Below are 16,412 nucleotides of genomic sequence, written 5' to 3'. Positions count from 1 at the left end.
GTGTGTGTATGTTGATGTCATGGTCGTACAAGTAAAATGCAGTGAAATTCTATGCTTAAGTGTTTGAAAAAGCCTTTGGTATAACTGACATATTTATTAAAGAATTGGAAAGGCCTTTTTTTAAGCATTAGGCCTTTCATTCAACAAGTAACATGATGAAAATTGGCAGAGACTAAATTACAGATGAGATAAAATTAGTAACAAAATATTACTTTTGTGGCTTGGTGAGTAATGTTCATGCACAAATTATTTTTGCTCTCAAAGATCTTAAAATATGGTTCAGGTGTTGAAAAAATAATATGTCACCAGAAAGTAAAATCTAAACGAAGTTTATTAAAATAACCGGAATTCAGGAAACGTGAGTTAATTTTAGGAAATGAGGAATCACTAAATTATGGTTTAAAGTGGGTTGAAATGATATCAAAGGGCATATGCAGACATGCTGGGTGTATACATTGCTCGCCTGATCCCTCTCTCCGCCTGATTTTTGACACACTTAGTTCCAGAAAGTCGTTTGTTTATTACCATTGTTCAGTAAAGATTTACATAACCGATTTCGTGGTCTGGAGATTTTGTATAAACTTTCCAAGACAATGAAATCATGTCCTCACTTTTGATAGAGTGAAATTTCAAACTTTGGACTGTATGGGACCAGAATTTAACAGTTACGCAAGAAATTCCGATTGAAAACACCAGACCTAACCAAATCAAAACAAACAAAAAAAACAACCCCAAACCCTCAAATATTTTACTTTAAATTGATTATGATTAAAAGTGAAAGTCTTCAGGTGAGTACAATGTTTCACCTGATAATGTGTCAGGTACACGGTGACATAACTGTGTATTTGGATACCACCATTTTAGGAAAGGATACCTCAGTCTTAATCTTCTGGTACAATATATATTTTTAGAAAGACAGACCGCACAGATGTTTATAAAACAAACATATATTTAGAAAATTTAGTTTTCATTTTCAACAAGAATGAGTATTCATCAGGTATGTATCAGTGAGAAGAACTATCAGCAGGCCTGAACCTCTGCCCTCCAGAGGCTGGAGAGACGCGAATACTGAAAGGAGGAAATTTAGCCACTGCCCTAACGGAGACAAAGAAAGGGCCGTGAGGCCTAGAGCAGACAGATGAACTGTGCTTGGTGTCGGGGTTGGGGTGGGGAATTAGGGAAAGTTTCATGCCGGGTGGGGCACAGAAGTATTCCTGAAGAATGAATTGGATTTAAACACACGAAGGTGGATTTGACAGAGTAGAGGATTACATGTAGCAAATGAATTAAATAAAGGCAGTACAGGGCAGGAAACAGAGTGTGCTTAAAGCTGAGGAAGTCTAAGGCATTAGTAAGACTGAAAGTCACCTGTAGTAATATTCTTGCCATCCATCTGAAAACAAAATAATGTGTCAGAACTTCAGTGCATGATTTAGGCAGTTGGTTCTTCAAAAATAAGAATCCAATATGTGCCCAGAAAACCATCCTGAAAGTCTAAAAAATGAAAGTGCACATACTTCATGCTTTGACTCTAGAGCTGATAAAGCCACTTTGTCTTACTGCAACTTAAAGATAATATCTGCAATATTTAAACTTTGAGTCTGCAATATAGCAATACTTCTTGGAAAAGTTGTTGCACTTTTTATAAAAGCAGAAATAATGTGATTACTTTGGTGTGAGTGAAGACTTGAAAGGAAACTTCCGATTTCAAAGCTTTTTCCTCACTTGTCTTTGACAAACAAAATTACATAGCCACATTCCTCTGTGTTGCCTAAATAACAGTATACAACTACTCTTTATAATATCACCACAGCTCGAGAAAAAAAGTTGCAAAAAGCAAATCTAGTCTTGCAAAGCGATGAGACCATGATATAAGACATTGGTGATTGGTTTACACATTAAGTAAAGAGTAATTCTTCAAAGCAATAAGCACTGAGATGTTTTATGTCAAATTATTATATCATCGTTAAAACCATATTTGAATTTTCTCCTCCAGGATGATCTTCAGAACTGGTTTAGGACTTGGAGAAGAAATTCATTCTCCTCTCTTTTAGTCATCTGGTTTGTGTTGCAAAACAATGTTTAGAAGCGAAATGAAGCTCAGAGACTTAAAGTCAAAACTCGCCTTCAGCAAGCCAATGTGCACACAGTCCATATGGGTCTCAGAAATGTTCTTTGTGACAGTAGCTAGAGGCTCTCCCTGGGCAACCGAAGCTGTTGGCTTGGAAGGAAAGGGCCACGTGACACAAAGTACACATTTATGGGTGCATTTGGCAGCTCTCACCTTTTCAAAGATTATGCAATTTTGGTTCCTCTATTTTAGGCAAAGTTCCTAAGTCTTAAAGCAGGCATGCATTGTGAAGTTTCTGTTACAATAGGTGCAATGCCTTTTGAGAGTCACTACTTCATCTGAGCTTTCTTAGGTGGACTTTGGTTTTATTCCTTTTTCTTTACACACAGTGTGAAGCCCACTTTGGGGGGAGCAGCTGGACTAGACAGGCAAGAGCATCTTACTTGCCTGAAGGCATACAAAACACACAGCTTTAGCTATAAAACCAGAAATGCTGATTACTGCCATTTTCTAGGTCTTTCCTTATATGGAGTCAGTGTTAAAAGTTCGTTAGCTAGAGCTTAACAAACACAATGGCTGAAGGAATGGAGTTACTATACAAGTGTTTAAATTCCACGACGGATCCCTAGCTACAACAGAGAAGAAAGCTCAAATGACAAAAACAGAGTTGCAAGGTCTGAACTTGTGTGTCACGGAAACCTCTTACTCATCGCCAGGCAGCTCCGATTCAGGGCAACCAGGCCCTCCCCGGCAACATGGCGGACTGAATAAGGATCCTGTACATTTTGGCTGCAGATAAACCAACGTGGCACGTGGTCATAACTCAAACATTTCATTTGAGGCAGCTGCTTGTTTTCTTGCCCAGGCTAATTTGGATTATTCAATCATATTTTTTTTTTCTCTAGTGAAAAACTCCTTGTAGTTACTGGTGGGGACGATAAGCTGCAATTATGGATTTTGGAAGGCAAATTTATTATCTGCTCATTTTCATCAGGTATAGAAGAGATACTAAATTTGGAACTCAATTCAGAACGTTTTATTAGCAGCACAATTCTATGTGTATGTACGAGTTTAGTAACAGTCAGCCCTGACTGCGGTTTCCTGCTGTGATGGACCTGGAGTCAGTCTCGGTAAGCGCTGACACCACTGGGTGGAAAACGGCAGACGTCGCAAATGCATCAGTGTGTTGGCAAGTTGGTATTGAGAGGCCAAAAGCTAAGTACCACTGGGGGCTCTCTATGGCGAGTGAAGCACAGCAGGCAGTTTTTACCTTGAAAGCTTCTGCCTTTTGGTAGGAGTGAGGTTGAGCCTTGATATTCATAAACTGTTAGTGGCACAGGGGGTAGGGATAGAGTCCAGGGTCCGCCCGAGGAGAGAAATCTTGAACCTCAGGCTACATATAAATGAAGGATTTTTACAAAAATTCCCCTATGATTTTTTTAAGATTCCACGTATGAGATCATACAGTATTTGTCTTTCTCTGTCTTATTTCAACTCAACTCAGCATAATGCCCTCAAGGTCCATCCATATTGTTGCAAGTGGCAGGATTTCCTTATTATTTTTTATGGCTCAATTATATTAATCACAACTTCTTTATGCATTCATCTGATGATGGACACGCAGGTTGTTTCCATGCCTTGGTTATCATAACTAAGGCTGCATTGAGCACAGGGGTACAGACAGTGTTTTTGTCTCATTTGGATATACACCCAAAAGTGGACTTCCTGGGTAATGACACAGTTCTATTTTTAATTTTCTTGAGAATCTTCCATACTGTTTCAATAGTAACTGTAGCGGTTTACAATCCCATAAACAGTGCACAAGTATTTCCTTCCCTCCATGTCCTCACAGGCATTTGCCTTCTCTCTTGGCTTTTCGATGATGCCCATCTTAGCAGGTGTGAGGTGCTATCACACTGTGGTTCTTATTTGCATTTTCCTAATGACCACTGATGCGGAGGATCTTTCCCTGTGCTTGTCGCTCTTTCATTTATCTTCTTTAGGGAAAAAAATCTATTCAGGTATTTTGCTTATTTTAAAATTAAAGTATTATTTTTGCTTTGGAATTGTATGAGTTCTTTATATATTTTGGATATTAACCCCTTATCGGGTATATATGGTTTGCAAAAAGTTTGTCCCATTCCGTAGGTTGTCTTTGGCTGTACCGTTTTTCAGTCTAATGTTGACCACTTGTTTGTTTTCGATTTTGTTGCCTGTTCTTTGGCTGTCATGTGTAAACCATCAGTGCCATCACTCATGTCAAGGAATTCCTCCCCTATGTTAACTTCTAGGAACTCCACAATTTCATGTTTTATGCTTTAGTCTTTAATCCAATTTTGAGCTAATGTTTTGAGAGATGTAAGATGGGGTCTAGTTTCATTTTTTTACATGTTAATATCTAATTTTTCCCAGCCCCATATATCGAAGAGACTGACTTTTCTCCATTGAGTATTCTTGTCGAATATTAGCTGACCATATGTGATTAGGTTTATTTCTGATTTTTTGATTCTATTGTATTCACCTATGTGTCTGTTTCCGCATCAGCACCATACTGCTTTTGTTGCTGAGATTTACAGAACAGTTTAAACTCAGGCAGTGCGATGCCTCCAGCTCTGTTCTTTTGTAAGAAAAGATCGCTTTGCCTAGTAGGGGGTCTGTCATGGTCCCACATAAATGGTAGCATTGCATTTTTCTGCTTCTGTAAAAAAAAATGCCCTTGCAGTCTTCATAGGGATTACATCAAATCTGTAGGTGGTATTTTGTAGTACAGACATTTTAACAATATTAATTTTTTTCCTTCCATGCACATGGATTCATGATGAATTTTATAAACATGAACAAGCCTTCATGTAGGTTCTCAACCTGTCATCATAAGAGGCCTAGTGGAATTCACAGTAAGGGTGTAAAGCCCCCCGGAGCCTGTGCGTGTTCCCAGGCAACTGGCAGAAGCAAATGCAAAGCCTCGGTGGAGGAACCCACCTTATACCCAGTCTGGAAAAATGCCACAAAGGATAATTCTAGGAAATATAAGCTCAAATTCATGAACCACCAAACATCCAAGGAAATCAAGCAACATACATGTAGCTAAAAGAAATAATGGATAGCATAACTGGAGCAGTAAATACTTGAGAGATGAAAATAATTAGAAATGAAGTATAGAATAAGCATCTTTAAAAGGTATAAAAAATCTCAAAACCAATTGAAAATGAGATGGGAACAAGAAGCCATAAAAATTACCAAATGGATTTGGGGATGAACAGAATACAACCCCCAGAAATGAAAAACGCCACAGAAATGTAAAACTCACTGGCGTTCTGTTTCCAGACACAACAGGGTAGTTTGTGGCAGACCAATGCTCCTGCCAAGAACAACTAGCAAAGCTGGACAAAATACAAAACGTATTTGTTTAAAAGTATTGTAGAGGGGCCGAGACAAAGGCAACTGGAGGGCCTGAGACTCCAGAGAACAGAGAAGTAAATTGATGATATGCAGCTGCTCGTCCCTGGAGGCATCTGCTGGTTCTGGGTGAAGGTGACAGATGGATAATCTGGGCTCTGTCCTGGCAGAAGACTGTTGCTGGAGACAGAAAGACGAGCAGCGTTTTGGCAATCTTGCAGGGAGTGACAGACTTAGGGAACCAAAAGGCTCTGAAACACATGTCTAGTTTCCCTTTCAAAACACTTGTCAAATTCTGTAAGTGGGAGGTTAAAAAAAGTTGAGATGAGACCATCTAAAAGGGCCCCAGTGAAGATATCATTTTCACCTTTGAAAGCCGCAGTGAGCTATGCAATGAGAAGAGGGGTCAACCAGAGCAAACGGAGCCTCATTCACAATGCAGGCCAGCAACCACTCAGCACAATAACTGCCTGGATCAAGGGGATCTGCTTCCACTCAATCTTCCCAGCAGAGGAAAGGCTAAGCACTCTCTGGAGGAAGACAATCATCTGAAGGCTCAGGATGTGTTACGTTCAATCAGTGAATAAGAAGCATGCCAAGAGATAGGTCCATGCATCTAGAAATCAGGAAACGAAACAGACAGTAGAGAAAGACCCACAGATGATTCAGATATTGGAGTTAGTAGACATAAACCATAGACAAAAGCCTATGACTTTTTCAAGACATAGGCTTAAACTATGACTAGTATGTTCAAGAAAACAGAGGCAAAGGGGGAAACAATATATTTAAAAGATGAGAACCTCACCACAGAATTGGAATGTACCAAAGATATCAAGAGGAAACTGTAGAATTAAAAAATATCAAACCTGAGCCCTAACTGGGGTGGCTTAGTTGGTTGAGAACTGCCCCATGAAGTGAAAGGTCACTGGTTCTATTCCCATTCAAGACATGTGCCTGGGTTGGGGGTTCGGTCCCTGGTCAGGGAGCGTATGAGAAGCAACCAACTGATGTTTCTCCCTCACATCAGTGTTTCTCTCTCTCTTTTTCTCCTATCCTTCCCCTCTCTCTAAAATAAATAAAATCTTTAAAAATACCAAATATGAAATTAGAAATTGAATAGATGGCTTTAACAGCAGAAGACAGGATTGGTGAAATGAAAGGCAGGTTACTCTGAAAATTCAAAACTAATGTACATAGAGTAAAAAAAGGACGACACAAAAGAAAGTGGAAAAGATATATAGGAGCAGGGTGAAAAATTATACATAATTGGAGTCTCAGAAGGAGGGAAAAAGACACTGATCAAGGATTTCCTAAAACTGACAAAGGATATCAAGTCAGAGGTGCAATAAGGTCTATGAACTCAGCGAGAAATATATAGAGAAGACCACATCCGTGTACAGAACAGTCCCAAAAAACACAGAAACAGAAAAAATATATAAAAAATGGGAGAAAACAGAGACTTCACTTCAGGAGAACATTAAGATCGAAGAGCTAGATGTCAAGAGGATAACATTTTAAAAGCCATAGGACAAATAGAAGAATCCTTAAAGCAGCCACAGGCCATATTCTGTACAGAGAACAAAAATAAGAATGATAGCAGAAATAAAGCAAGCCAGAAAAACAATAAAAGCAACATCTTGAAAATAATAGAAAAAAAAGTCAACCTAAATTTCTATATCCTGCAAAAAAATGTTTTTCACAAAATAAAGGGAGAGAGAATTTTCAGACACATGAAAGATGAAAGAATTCATCACTTAGCTCTGTATTAGTGTAAATGATAAACACTTGAGGACTAAGCTAAATGATAACAGGTGGAAATTTGGATCTACAAAAAGAAGTGCACTGGAAATGGTAAATAATGCAATAAATATAAAATTATGTGTTTAACTTTAAGTCTTAAAATAATTGACTAAAGCAAAAATTCTCATAACAATGTCATTATTGTGCACACATATGTAGAAGTAAAATGCATGACAATAAGGTCACAAGACCATACATAATGAAACTTTTTTTTGCACACAGTAGTGACAATTTCGATATTAACCTTTGCCCTGAAGACTGCCACTGCTGACCCCCACCCTGGACCCCTTTTAGCCACGTACCCTAGGCTTTAAATTCTAAGTTTACTGCAGGTGCCATAGGATGTTACACAGTCTATTTATCTTATCGTGATCAAATAATCAAACACAACAGAAGCAGTATTTTTATTAAAAATTTAAAAAATCCTCACCTGAGGATATGTTTCACTGATTTTAGAGAGCAAGGAAGAGAGAGGAACGTTGATGAGAGAAACATCAATCATTGCCTCCCTTATGTTCCTCTACTGGGGACTGGAGCCAAAACCTAGGTATGTGCCCTGTCCAGGGATTGAACCCGTGACCTTCAGATGTGTGGGATGACTCTCTAACCGAGTGAGCCAGCTGGCAAGTGCCAGAAGCAGTGTTACTAGATTTCAGCTGTTGGTTCCACTTACACATTCCACAGTTAGTAGAGGTGCTTTGTGGTTGAGTTAAATCAGTCTATTATTTGTAAATTAGAATTTGATCTCCCATCTTAGGTTTTTCTAACCATGTTTACTAAAAACAATGTTTCTTTTTCTATGATATTTTTTCCATTACCATTTATCCCCCTTATACTCCATCCTCTCAAGAATCACCACTGTTGTCCTTGTCCACGCGTCTTTTCTTTTTTGCTCCATCCTCCCGCCCCAACCCTGCCCACCCATGGCTGTCAGCCTGCTCTCTCTGAGTCTCTGTTTTGCTTGTTAGTTCAGTTTGTTCATTAGATTCCACATATGAGTAAAAACATATGGTATTTGTCTTTCTCTGACTGGCTTATTTCACTTAGCATAAAGTTCTCCAAGTCCATCCATGCTGTCACAAAGGGTAAAATGCTTTCTTTTTTATGGCTGAGTAGTATTCCATTGTGTAAATGTCTCATAGTTGTTTTATCCACTCATCTACTGATAGATACTTAGGCTGCTTCCATATCTTGGAGATTGTAAATAATGCTTCAGTGAACATAGGGGCGGCTTACATTCTTTCAAATTAGCTTTGGATTTCTTTCGATAAATTCCCAGAAGTGGTATTGCTGGGTCAAAGGCCAATCTGTTTTTAATTTTTTGAGGTATCTATCCATATTGCTTTCCACCACGGTTGCACAAATTCCCACCAGTGCAAACAGGTTTCCCTTCACATCCTCACCAGCACTTGTTGCTTGTTGACTTGTTGATGATGGCCATTCTGACGGGTGTGAGGTGATATCTCATTGTGGTCTTAATTTGCATTTAATGATTAGTGATGTTGAGCATCATTTCATATGTTTATTGGCCATCTGTATGTCCTCTTTGGAGAAGTGTCTATTCAGGTCTTTTGCCCATTTTTTAATTGAATTATTTTTTTGGTGTTGAGTTTTGTGAGTTCTTTATAAATTTGGGATATTAACCCCTTGCCAGATATATTAATGAATATGTTCTCCCATTCCATGGGTTGTCTTTTTACTTTGTTAATGGTTTTCATTGCTGTGAAAAAAGTTTTTAGTTTGATGTACTCCCAATTGTTTATTTTTTCTTTTATTTCCCTTGCTTGAGGATATATATCTGATAAAATATTGCTAAAGCAATGTCTGAGATTTTATTGCCTATGTTTTCTTTTAGAATTTTTATAGTTTGGGGCCCAATATTTAAGTCTTTGATCCATTTTGAGTTTATTCTTTTGTGCGGTGTAAAAAGGTGGTCTAGTTTCATTTTTCTGCATGTATCTGTCAAATTTTCCCAATATCCTCTATTAAATAAATCATCTTTAGCCTATTACATATGCTTGCTTCCCCTGTCAGATAGTAATTGACTATAAAGGTGTTGATCTGGGCTATCATTAATCTTTGTGTGTTTTTATGCCAATACCATGCTGTTTTGATTACTATGGCCCTATAGTATAGTTCAATATCAGGTAGCATACTTCCACCAATCTTGTTCTTCTTTCTCAGGAATGCTATTGCTATGCAGGGGCATTTGTGGTTCCACATAAAATTTTGAAATATTTGTTTTAGTTCTGTGAAATACATCATTGGAATCTTAATAGGAATTGCATTGAATCTATAGGTTGCTTTAAGTAGCATGGAATTTTAATGATGTTAATTCTTCCTACCCGTGAACACAGTATGTGCTTCCATTTATTTGTATCTTCTATTTCTTTATTTAGTGTCTGATAGCTTTCTGGGTACAGTTCTTTTACATCCTTGGTTAGGTTTTTCCTAGGTATCTTATTTTTCTTGAAGCAATCTTGAACAGGATTGCTTTCTTTATTTCCCTTTCTGATAGTTCATATTTGGCATATAAAAATGCAACTCATTTCTGAATATTAATTTTATATCCTGCTATTTTGCTGGACTCATTTATCAGTTCTAGTATTTTCTTGGTGGCATCTTTGATATTCTGTATGTACAGAATTGTGTCATCTGCAAATAAAGACAGTTTTACTTCTTCCTGTCCAATTTGGATGCCTTTTATTTCTTCTTCTTGTCTGATCGCTATGGCTAGGGCTTCTAGTACTATGTTGAATGAGAGGTGAAAGTGGGCATTCCTGTCTTTTTTCTGATCTTTTAGTTTTTGAACAATGTTTCTCTTTAATATTTTCTTGGTATTTATTTTATATGTACTTTAGAAAGGTTCCCAAGGTACCTAAAATTTTGTTCATATGAATTTTTATTAAACTGGTTAAGAAAGGCAGACACAGTTTCACAGTCAATGTAATGTGTTTCCTTACTGTGATATACTTTATAGTGCATACCCAGTACAGTGTCTCTAGGATTGTGCACTTACAAATTTGAATTAAGATCAATGTATAAGAATTACACTGAAATGCATAGAATTTGCAGTAGGGGGCTTATGTGAATAAAAAGTAAATATATATTTAAGATATTTGAATTGTGCACAAAATGCACTTTTGATAATAATTACCTAGTCTGAGGCTGTTGGTTTCCAAAGTACTAGCATACTCTAAAACTGTATTTAGAAAACAACACAAAAATACATGTTAGATCTCTGTAAATAAATATCAATAGTACACAATATTTTACTAATTCTCAAAAACGCTGATCATCTTCAAATTCTGTCTTGGAATTTTACATTAAAAATGATAACTTCAACCTTTATAAATTTAACTTAAGTACATAATACAAAAGAAAGACTCTCAGAAGGTTATTCTAGTAAAAGGATTACAAGTTTGGTAACGTGAGATGCTTTCTGGAACGTATGCTACCAGTTCAAATGTGCAAGCTCCAACTTCACAAATGTTTAAAATATGTGGAGTTTTTAAAACAGTGCCAAAATAAACCACATCTTTTCTAGAGATGACATATTTAGCTAAGCACAAGCAATATACATCTTTCATCCATTCCATATATTTGTTTAAAAACCTCAGAAACCACGTGTATTTCTAATAAAACATGACCAAAACACTAAAGTCACTGGAGCCTAACAGTGGACTTATAAATCAATTTTTAAAAAGCAAATGTATTTTTCTGTGTGTGAATTTATATACCTGTGTATAGATATATACATGTGGACTCTATCTATGGATATTGGTATTTATTATACACGTATATAGATATGAAGACAGATTAATTATAAATAATCAACACAATCCTGTCTTGTGAAAAATTTGGGTCCCACACAAACCCCATGTGAAAAGTCAAAATGTGTATCCATGGCTGTTTTATCATTATGATGTGACTCATTAATCAAGAGCATTTGAAAATAGAAACTTTATAATTATCTTTAAAAATACTACAAAGAAAAATGCTTTTCTATTCAATTATATCCAATATAAGTTAAAAAAATTTAATATTCTAACCTTTTTTTCTGAAAAGAGAAACCAACCAAAATCTGTCACTACATGATATAATGATAAGATTCTTCAGGTTGTTTGAATAAGGAAATATAGAAGGGATTCAGTTCTTCACTGCAAAAGGGAAGATATTTTATTAGGTCAAATATTTTAAATAATTTTAACATGTGGCTCATTTATAGAGGTAGAATGAAATTTTCTCATGTAAAAATAATTGGCTATTGACTTCACTACAACTGCTTATACCTTGCTTATAACAATACCCTTGCTTATAACTTGTCTATGACTAGATTTATCTCTAACATTTATTCTGGGAGGTAGAGTAAGCCTTGAGGTTTAGATTTCCATTTGATAAAGCCACATTTTTAGGTTTTAGCATAAGACCAAATTAAAATAGTGAAAAGCAACTCGAAGTTATTTTTTATTAATGAGTTGTCACAATATTCCTAATTAGTGCAGATGAAAATGAAGCATGCTGCTTCTACAGCCCTGTAGAGAGGCAGCAATAATGAGATGCTATTTATGAATATGTGCATTACATTATTGTATTCCATTGAAAGAAATGCATATAATTTTGACTTTTAGAGAATTCACATGTATGTACACAAAAGAAGTGGTCCAATAACAAAAGAAATGATAAGATTTAAAATCTTTATTAATTCATTTTTCTTTTTAGGCCCTGGATGGGTAGCTGAGTCTGTTAGAACATTCTCCCAGTACACCAAGGTTGCATGTCTGATCTCTGGTCAGGGCACATAACAGGAATGAACCATTGAAGGCACAAATAAGTGGGACAACAAATCAATGTCTGTCTGTCTGTCTCTCTCCCTCCTCCCCTTCCTCTTTCCTTCTAAATCCACTAAATAAAAAAAAGAAAAATATTTTTGTAATAGAAGTGTTTAGAGAACTAGGGTTTGCATGGTAGTTTAGTCATAAGATCTCAACTGTAAGTCCTAGCCAGTCTTTGGCTTATTCCTCACCTCTCTGGGTCTGTTTCCTCATCTGTAAAATGTATGTAATACTACTACTACTAAAATTATCATTCTATGGTTGATACATACAACTTATTACTACTATTATTATTAAATGATTGTTGATAGAATAACAATAGATGTAAAAAAACTTAGCACATCAAGTGCTACACAAGTGTGTATTATCTTTTCTGCCTTTCTTCTGAACTACTTATTTTTATAAGAAATGAATTCTCATGTTACTGAAGGAATTAGACTTGATGTTTACAGCAAACTCAAAGCAACATCTCTGGGCATCTTCCAATACTTCTGAAGTTGCTGTATTACCGAATATGCAGAGAACTGATCCTCAGTGAACAAGGTTACTCCTTCATACAAAAGAGATAATTGGAAACATAGGTAGACATTTTTAAGTGTAAGAAATCACTTAATGATAACATTGGCTATAATACTCATTTGTTATTTTGTACACAATTCATTTTCAAGTGCATGTATGATATTTTGGGGTAATTATCTACACTGACAATAGTAGATGTTTGAATTGTTTTGTAAATTTATAATATGAAATTCTAGAAAATTTCTGATATTGATTATAGTAATTGGTTGCTCTCATCTAATCATTTATAGAACAAAATGTTTGGAAATTATACAACATCTTTATGTTACAGTTTGTGCTTTATCCGCAAGCAAAATAACTCAAGAAAGATCTGTCTATTCTTCAGGACTAAATTGAAAACTCAAATTTTCTCGGGATTGATTTGAAGAAGACCCAGGAACGGACAATTTTGCGACAACTGTTTCTCTTTACTCACCTTTGCGATGTGAAAGGTGCTGTTCCTTCGCGTGTGGAACTGTCACATGTTTCAGTTAGGGCCCAAAGATGACTCCATGTACGAGCAAACTATTTAACATTTCTCTATTCATGTAGTCACTGGCCTATGAGAAGCTATAATTCTAGTTAGGACTATAGAGTATAGCTAGGTATCTTATTTTAACCCCTGTTGTTCTTTATTTTCTAAGTCTCATCGTAGTTTAAAAATAATTAAAAGCAGCAACATGAGTAAATTCTAAATTTAATTTCAGTGGGATGACTCTAACTCTCAGTTAATTTAATGGATTTAATAAGGGAGAAACTGATATTAGCATTATGGTTCTTTTGTCACTCTGTGATAAAGCACCTTATATTCTCCAATGGAGTAAAAAAAAAAAATTCAAGTGGATAATCTCGAATGGTGCGTCTTAAAAATAGGCAATGCAAGATAATTTAATTCAATCTTAAAGATGAATTAAAGAATTGTATGGGCTTACGAGATTTCTTGCCAAGATGGAGGCATGGGTAGACACACTGTGCCTCCTCACATAACCAAAATAAGGACAACAACAATTTAAAAACAAAAAAACGACCAGAACTGACAGAAAATTAAACTGCATGGAAGTCCAACAACCAAGGAGTTAAAGTAGACATATTCACCCAGATCAGTAGGAGGGGCAGGGTCGGGGAGCCAGGACGGAGAGGGATTGAAGCAGGGCAGCTAGCAGACCAAGCGAGGCAGTGGACTGTGGAACTGGGCACGGCACACAGGAAGCTGGCGGCCCAGGTGGTCCCACATTAGCAGGCAGATAAACCAGGCAAAACTGGGGAGTGAGACAGTCAGTGCAACCCAGGGTTCCAGTGCAGGGAAATAAAGCCTCAAAACACCGACTGAAAACACCTGTGAGGGATGAGGTGCTGGTAGAAACTCCCAGCCTCACAGGAGTTCACTGGAGAGACCCACAGGGTCCCAGGATGTACACAAACCCACCCACCCTGGAATCAGCACCAGAAGGGCCCGGTTTGCTTGGGGGGAGCGGGTGAAGTGACTGAAATCCGACAGAGTGGAGCAAGCACCATTGTTCCTTTCAAACCCCTGCCCCACATACAGCATCACAACCCAGCGACTGAATTGACCTGCCCTAGTGAACACCTAAGGCTCTGCCCCTCACTATGCAACAGGCACATCAAGACAAAAAAAGGCACAAATGAAAGAACAGATCAAAGCTCCAGAAAAAATACAACTCAGTGATGAAGAGATAGCAAACCTATCAGGTGCACAGTTCAAAGCACTAGTGATCAGGATGCGCACAGAAATGGTTAAATTTGGTTGCAAATTAGATGAAAAAAATGAAGGCTACACTAAGTGAAATAAAGGAAAATGTATAGGGAACCAATTGTGATGGGAAGGAAACTGGGACTCAAATCAATGGAGTGGACCAGAAGGAAGAAAGAAACAACCAAACAGAAAAGAATGAAGAAACAAGAATTCAAAAAAAAAAAAAAAAAAAAAAGAGGAGAGGCTTAGGAACCTCTAGGACATCTTTAAATGTTCCAACATCCAAATTATAGGGGTACCAGAGGGAGAAGAGGAAGAGTGACAAGTGGAAAACTTATTTGAACAAATAACAAAGGAGAACTTTCCCAATGTGGCAAAGGAAATAGACTTCCAGGAAGTCCAGGAAGCTCAGAGAGTCCCAAAGAAGTAGGACCCAAGGAGGAACACACCAAGGCACATCATCATTACATTAGCCAAGATTAAAATAGAGAATCCTAGAAGCAGCAAGAGATAAGGAGGCAGTTACCTGTAATGGAGTTCCCATCAAACTGTCAGCTGATTTCTCAAAAGAGACCTTATAGGAAAGAAGGAGCTGGAAAGAAGTATTCCAAGTCATGAAAGTCAAGGACCTCCACCCAAGATTGCTCTATCCAGCAAAGCTTCCATTTAGAATGGAAGGGCAGATAAATTGCTTCCCAGATAAGGTCAGGTTCAAGGAGTTCATCACCACCAAGCCTTTACTATATGAAATGTTGAAGGGACTTATCTAAGAAAAAGAAGATTAAAAAGATATGAACAGTGAAAGGACAGCAAACTCACAGTTATTAACAACCACACCTAAACTAAAAACAAAAATAAAACAAGCAAACCACTAGAATAGAAACAGAACCACAGAAATGGAGATCACATGGAGGCTTATCAACAAGGGAGTGGGAGGGGGAGAGATGGGAAAAAGTACAGAGAATAAGTGGCATAGATGGTAGGCAGAAAATAGACAGGGGGAGGGTAAGAATAGTGTGGGAAAAGTAGAAGCCAAGAACTTATAAGTATGACACATGGCCATGAACTAAAGGGGGAGGGAATGTGGGTCGGAGAGGGTGTGCAGGGTGGAGGGGAGTGAAGGGAGGGAAATGGGACAACTGTAATAATTAATGAAATGCATTAAAAATAAAAACAAAATAAATAAAATTACCCATAATTTTTTTTAAAAAGAATTGTATGGACTTAGAAAAATTTTCACTTGCCTATAAACTTTTCGTAAATTCCATCTCTACTTGTCTTTTTCATTCAGTTCTAGACATACTCATTTTCTGTTGGCCTCTCCACTCTTCAGTCTAAAAGAAAGAAGATATTTTTTCCTACAGCCATATATATAAACCTTAGTTTTATTAATAATCTCAGCCCTGGCTGGTGTAGCTCAGTGGATTGAGCGCGGGCCTGAGAACCACACGATTGCAGTTCGATTCCCAGTCAGGGCACATGCCTGGGTTGCAGGCCACTTCCCAGCAGGGGACTCACAAGAGGCAACCACACACTGATATTTCTCTCCTTCTCTCCTTCCCTTCCCCTCTAAAGATAAATAAATAAAATCTTAAAAAAATAATTTCATATGGTCATAAGTGACTGCTTTGTTGTAACTATTTTATCTCAAGTAAAAAAAAAGGTAGGCAACTTGAATCAAGTTAAAGGTTTGCTTTTTTCCAAGACCATGTGTTTTTACATTATAATTTCATTGTATATTACATATTGGATTCTCCTTCTCCACAACAAAAATTCAAATGGTAGTCTAAATAAAAATAATAAGAAAGAATACTTATGTTTGATGGCCCTTTGCATCCTGGCACAGACAGATTTTCGAGTCACAAGTATCCCAGTCTATTAGACAGACTTGGCAACTTCTACAGCTTAAATAAAGTTCAGACAGTTACGCAGACCAAACATTAAAAAATATTGACATGAATTTACAAGTACACATGAACAATATCTCCTTTTTATTGAAAATAGTCAGCAATATTTTTATTGAAAAAAATCATGCCTT

Source organism: Artibeus jamaicensis, unplaced genomic scaffold, assembly GCF_021234435.1.
Source record: "Artibeus jamaicensis isolate MK-2021 breed Jamaican fruit bat unplaced genomic scaffold, CSHL_Jam_final contig_760, whole genome shotgun sequence".
Classification (NCBI taxonomy): Eukaryota; Metazoa; Chordata; class Mammalia; order Chiroptera; family Phyllostomidae; genus Artibeus; species Artibeus jamaicensis.
This window is presented reverse-complemented; position numbering follows the sequence as displayed.